Source organism: Microtus pennsylvanicus, chromosome 12 (genome assembly GCF_037038515.1).
Source record: "Microtus pennsylvanicus isolate mMicPen1 chromosome 12, mMicPen1.hap1, whole genome shotgun sequence".
NCBI lineage: Eukaryota > Metazoa > Chordata > Mammalia > Rodentia > Cricetidae > Microtus > Microtus pennsylvanicus.
The window spans coordinates 23,409,284-23,416,100 of record NC_134590.1 but is presented as its reverse complement, the minus strand read 5'-3'; the positions used below and the strand labels follow the sequence as shown (position 1 = coordinate 23,416,100).

The window sequence follows — 6,817 nt, the reverse complement described above, 5'->3', positions numbered from 1 at the left end:
ATTTGGAGTTTAAATTATGGCTCAGGACACATGCATGACTTTGAGCAAGAAGACTAAAGTCAAGGGCTCAGAAAATTAATCTGTATCAATCCTTAGAAGTTCCTGTGAGTCATCTGCAGGTTTCAACCAAGTTTCTGGCACACTATAAAGACCACCTCTACTCAGGATTATCCTATCCAGGAAAGTTGCCAAACCTGATGCTCAGAGCACTGATGTGGCCTCTGAGGACCTGCATGCTCTTCACACTGTCTTCATCTATCTGCAGTTGTTGGCTCTGAGGATGCTAATGCTGCCCGTGTATATCCCACAAAGTCTCAGTTAAACACTTTATTTTCTTCTTGCTCTCTTTTCATAGTACAGTGCCTTTTACCTACAGTGAACAGAAACCCTTTTATCCATTAATCAAACATTTACATTTAAAACAGATTAAAAGAAAGTAGCTAGTGGACAGATATATTTTTATCATTACCATAATTCATTGCCCCTAAACTGTTCATCTGCTTTCAATAGAATGTAGAATCCATTACTCTATAATAATTATTATTTACTACATAATAACTTCCCCTATTTTGTAGAAGACATTTGTAGGAAGTAAGGCTTACCAGGACAAAGGAGCCAACCTGGAGTCTGTCTAGCTCTGTCAGTGTCCTGACCATGCCTTGCCAATAAGGAGCAACCACTTTTTTTCAATCTGCATTCGAATCCGAGGTTTAGTCAATACAGTCCTTCCACTCTACAGAAGTACAAGCACAACCTTATCTAAAGTATTCCAAATCTACAAAGCTCAAAACAAATTTTATAGTACTGACTACAAAACAAAAGCAAAAAGAGACAATGAAGATACTGCCAAGATTAACGTGCAGCATCACCACGAATGTGACAGTGAGTGTGGAGGTAGTTTCCATGAGAACCCAGTAGAATTAACTGAGTCAACCATTTCAGAGAGTAACAGAGACATGCCGACAGGGAAAAATAAAAGTATTTAACCCTAGACGTTCAAGAGGACTCTGAAAGGGACATGGTCAAGCCTAACAGCACAACAGCTTGGGGCACAGAAATAGCAAGGGAACCACCAGGTTAACTGACTAGTCCTTGGTCTTATGTGGAAACCGGTGTGTTGCAACACTGGCTCTGTTGCCAAGCAGACTCTCAATAACAGGAAGGTGTGAATGTTCAAGCCAGAAAATTACAGGGTACCTTTGTGGGCACAATCCTGAATGAACGGTGCCTCTGTAGCCAGAATCCTCCTGCAGAGGAAATATCTCAACTACTGTATTCAAAACCCACCCCGGTATGGGATCCTTCCCTACAGACAGACCCTCATTTGGCTACAGAAAGAACAAAACTGAGTTGGGGAACATAAGTTACAGAGGTATGAATCAAGGTCCTTGCTTATAGGAGGAGATGGAGCTGGAACGGCTCCTATGGCAGCAACAGCCTGGAGATTGAGACCTATGCAGAGGAGACCTGCTCCTTGGAGACAGAGAGCTCATCCGTGGGGTGACCTGCACTACATGGGAGGTGGTGCTAACATACTTCTAGGTGGGTTGAGTAGCCGTGGGGGTGGCAGAGGACAGGGTGCCAACACAGCAGTATCAGTGATCTCTTGGCCATCAATTTGTCCTCCATCCATGGGTTTCAGTGCCTTCTCGATTCATCTGGATTCTCAAACTTCACATTGCTGGTGAGCCTCCAAGTGTGCGCTTTGGTGGGTTTAGGTGAAGAGGACACCTGTTAGTCTCCTTTCCATCTCTTTTAGACGGTTTGGATTTGCAGTGAGAACGCAGCCTGTTGTCATACCTGCACTGAGCAGGACTTCGGGAGCTTGAGGAGCTTCTAGACCTGGAACTTCAGGATGTGCTGGAGTTTTCTGAGCTGCTAGAGACACTACTTGAACCTGCACTGGTGCTGGAGTCCGAGATGGAGGTTGAATAAACCTTGAGTTAGAATACATATTGTAAAAATAATGGTCACTCCTTATTAGTTGGGCATGGTCAGGACTTCTGACAGCGCTAGGCAGACTCCACGTTGGTTCTTTTGGCTTGGTAGGCCTTAACTTCCTACAGGCATTATTCTAGGGATATAGACTATTTTAAAGAGGTAAATTGTTTTTCTGCAGACACTTTGTGAACATATCCTTTAAAATTTTCCAGACCGTTTGAGGTTCTGCAGATGTTTCATAATTTAAAATTTGTGTGTTGCGAGTTTGGTGTGGAATATTTTACTTCTACTTTTACATGACAGAGTATTCAATTTTATAGCACGTTTCTATATTTAGTAATCAAATTTTCAAATTACGATATTCAATAAGTTATATTTGTAAATAAAATTATTTATCTTTTGTTGTTTTATTTTTGGTGATTTTTGTTTGTTTTTGTGGGTTTTTTTTTGTTTGTTTGTTTACTTCTCTAGTAGATGAGAGAAGACTTTATTGGGCTCTGGGATCATGGACTAGGTAGGGCTCCAGCTTTCCTTTAACTTCTTGAAGAACAGGTTGTTGATGTGGCTGCACCTGTTGGGGAAGCAGACCTCACAAGGGTGCAGGCTTGCTTGTCACATGAAGAAGGTCATCTTGTGGCAGTTTTACATCTGGCAAAGACACGGCTCAATAATGCCCCCACACAGACACAGAATCACTTATCTTATAAGATCATTTGCCATTTGTTTTAACACTTTTATATTTATATTTCAAGTTGGAAGACTCTATTATTCTTTCATTCTCTCTTATCCTGGGATTTACACACAGTAGACAGACGATCTAACTCTGTGTTAAATCTCCATACTTTGTAACATTTTTATTATTATTGCTGCTGTTTGTTTGCTTACTTGCCTTTTCTTTTTAACTTTGAGATGGGATCTCACCTAATTGTACTTAATTGTAATTACGTATCCCACGCTGCCCAGACATTTGATGTGTTCCTGACTCTAGTCTAAATAGGTAGTATTAGAGACTTGCTCCACTAGGCTGCAATTAGAGTTTCCTTATGTATTTTTCCAAGGAAATTAACTTTGTAATTTGATGTAACACCCAACTTATATACTATAAATCTATAAATATGGAAAAGAAGATGCTGACAAACAAGAATGACACCCAAAAATTGCACTCAGTAGCAGAATAACAGTGAAGTATGCACATACCTTGGTTTCTGGTCCCAGAACTATAAAAGAAAAGGCATCATAAATAGTGGAATTGAATATAAAGTTTGCATAATTTGTGCTTTATAGTTTACTGATTGTCAGTAATCAGACTTCCCTTACTTAAAAATATGATTGGTATGTTAGGACTCTGCTTTCAGTTACTAACCTGACCAAATTGTGATTCATCAGCTTCCTTTTGTTTGTGACCTGTACATCCAATTTGTATTCAAGCGTATGAAAGGAACATGAAGTGTTGCTTTTTCCATCTTACCCAGTATCAAAACTCCAATGTCATTTTCAAGAATACATGTGGTAATGCAATGTGGTTTAAACTTATACATAATTTGAAGTACCCACAGCCTTTTTAACGTCTGTCTTTTTAGCTTCTATGTTCCCCATAAAGGGTTAGTGTTTGGAGTTCTTATGTGTATTGATCAAAATATATATTGATCAAAGTAACTTTATTTGGTTATGAAGCATTTTTAAGTTTTGTTTTCCTTGCTCTGTGTGGCATGTATGTATGTGTGGGTTTGTGTGTGTGAGTATGAGAGAGAGAGAGAGAGAGAGAGAGAGAGAGAGAGAGAGAGAGAGAGAGAGAGAGAGAGAGTCTGTGCCAGAAATCAATGTTGGACATTATTTCTCAGGATCACTAAATAACTTGTTTTCCTCACTGGGACAAAAAGATTCACTTAATTGGCTAGTCGGTGTACGATAATTCCTAAGGATTTTTCTGTCTCTATTTCTCCAGTGCTGGGATTATAAACAGGTAATGACACTAATTATTTTATGATGGTGCTGAGGATTTAATTCGGGTACTCATGCTTGTCTACCTAGCACTTTACCAATTAAGTCATCTCCTCTTTGAAAGTTCTTTGTTTTATAATACAGCATTTGCAAGTTTTAAATAGTGCTTATAATAGAGCAAGTCTCATGGATTCTACAACTTCAGGAATATTTTCATGGTCACGTATTTTCATGTTTGGCATATCAGGTAAAAACAAATTGAAAGATAAATATTCAATAATGAACAATGTGCCTTTATGTTTACTATATTATTAAAATATTTGTAAGAAGTTTGACTGTTTTCCTATTTACTTTTCTTGTTCAGAGACCTCAATTAAAATTCAATGCATGACTTTCAGGATTCTACACTACAATGGTGTTTGCATTAATTCCAGCACTAGTTGACTCCTTTGAGAGAGAATTATTGATATACCTATCTTGAAAGACCCGCTTCATCTAAGTATATGATCCTTCCTCTTTAATATAGCCATTAATTAGGGTAAAGAAAGAAGCATACGTTTTTGTTTGTTCTATATATTTAACCTCCAAACACAGCTGTGTAGTATATGCATGAGGTGCCTACAGGAGCCAGAAGAGTACATGGGCTACGGTGGGATAGGAGTTACAGATGTTAGCAACCATATGAGTTCTGGGTACTAATCTCACTAGAAGAGCAGTCAATGCTCTCAAACACTAAGACATCTCTCTAGGCACCAGCACAAAACCTTATATATTGATTGATGGGAATGCAGAATTTGAATGTGCTAGCATCAAACATAAAAAGTGATTTTATACATTAAAAGTTTAGTAACTATGGAATTATTGAAGTATATCTTCATAAGCAACTAAAATAATACATATTTTTAGAAAAGAACAAATATTTCAAACGACTTTGAAAAAAATTCTGGCTTGTGAAAACTATAGATTTTAGGAAAATTTTCCTAATAATTCTTATTATAGACAATTATCTTGTCATTTCTGAAAAACTAGAAGTTATATACAGAAAAAACATCTGTTCTATGGATTTATTAAACTTATAAAAATATATAATTGTTTAAGAGCATTTGATGCTCTTCAGACCCAAGTGTAGTTTTAAGACCTGTGTCAGAAAGTTCTTAAATGCCTGCCACTCCAGCTCCAGGGTATCTGGATAGCTCTTCTGGCCTCTCAGAGTACCAGTCCAAATGTAGTATATGTACAATATGACACACACATACACATGTGCATGCTTATGTACACATAATTAAAATTAAAATTTTTTAAATGTGCTTATTTATTATTCAATGATAATGTAAAATGAATATAATTGCAATAATTCCTTAGGAAACAAAGGATTCATTGTACACAAAGATTTTTGCACATGGATATCACAGGTTTGTGCTTCACTTACACTGGCATTTGAGATGAAAAAGAACCATCCTTCACTCACAAATCTGAGGGAAGAACCTCGGGCTCAGTGCATGATCTCTGCAGAACAACATCAGAGAGTCTGGTATGGTCTAGTGTCTAATGTAAGGTTCTGCAGACCACTGTAAGATGTAAAATTATTAATCACTTTGCGAAGGAAAAGATTTTGAGAAAAGCCTTATTTCATGTTATTTACATTTAAAAAGATCTCTAGAGCTAAAGGGGGAAAAGAGGAATTTCTGGAAGAGAAGACATGAGAGGGGCTATTCTTGGTCTAAATGAGACATCATTGTGCTTTAGACCAGGGTACCAATAGTATATCTGCAAGAGATGAAAGGTTGCCTAATATGCTGTAATGCAATGCCAACACTGCAATGTGTCTTGGATGTCGTGATGGTACATTTTAATTATTAACATGATAAAGTCTAGGATCAACTGAGACATAAGATCCTGGCCATGACTGTAGGTGATGGTCTCGATTACATTAATTGATGTGAGAAGACCATATTAATTCTAGTGGAAACATACCCTGAATAATGGATATTTGACTTTATAAGAGGAGAGAGAGAGAGAGAGAGAGAGAGAGAGAGAGAGAGAGAGAGAGAGAGAGAGAGAGAGAAAGAGGAACGTCAGCATGCATGCATTTTTCTGCAGGCTATTAAACCTGCTCACTCAAGCTCCCACCAATGTGGTATCTCTGCGGTAATAGAATGTATCCTGGAATTGAGCTAAAACAGACTTTTCAATCTTATTTTTTTTTAGTCAGTTGATTTTACTATAGTATGAAAAGAAAATTAAAAATAGATGTCAGAGTTTAAACAAATAAAGAAAATAAGTATATCTTCTAGAGTCTAAAAAAACGGAAGAATATTTACACCTCCCTTAGAAAAGGTTTTCAGAGAGTTGGAAAGAAGACAAATTTATTTTTGAAATATAAAAGTTGCAATGCTCACTACGTGTGAAGTAGCAGTGACAATTGTTCATCCATTAGACACTGGAAATACGGCAAAGGAGAAAAAGTATCTTCCTGTGGCTACATAACAGTAAATAGTAGAAACATTGACCAGTGCACAAGGCTCCCTGAAATGTCTGACAAACAGCCTTGCAAGTCAAAAACGATTGCATGCTACAGGTGGACTGGTATATGGAATTATTTACATTAGTTATTTTCTGTTTGTAGACGTTTATGGAACTCCTTTGGTCTATAAATGAACAAAATTCTCTCTCTCTCTCTCTCTCTCTCTCTCTCTCTCTCTCTCTCTCTCTCTCTTTCTCTCTCTCTCTCTCTCTCTCTCTCTCTCTCTGTGTGTGTGTGTGTGTGTGTGTATGATGTGTATTCATATGCTCACAGATGTTAAAAAAGGACATTACATTTCCGCACATAGAATTACAGGTGGTTATGAGATAGTTGATGAGATACAAACCCTGGTCCTCTGGAAAAGCAGCAGCACTTTTAACTACTTAACCATTTCTTCAGTCCTATGTTCTA

At 37.5% G+C, this 6,817-nt stretch overlaps 1 pseudogene; it reads right to left on the bottom strand.

The window, feature by feature from the left end:
* Positions 1–1,186: 1,186 nt before the first annotated feature.
* LOC142832361 (uncharacterized) lies at positions 1,187–1,954 on the bottom strand (annotated as a pseudogene).
* Between the last annotated feature and the right edge of the window lie 4,863 nt (positions 1,955–6,817).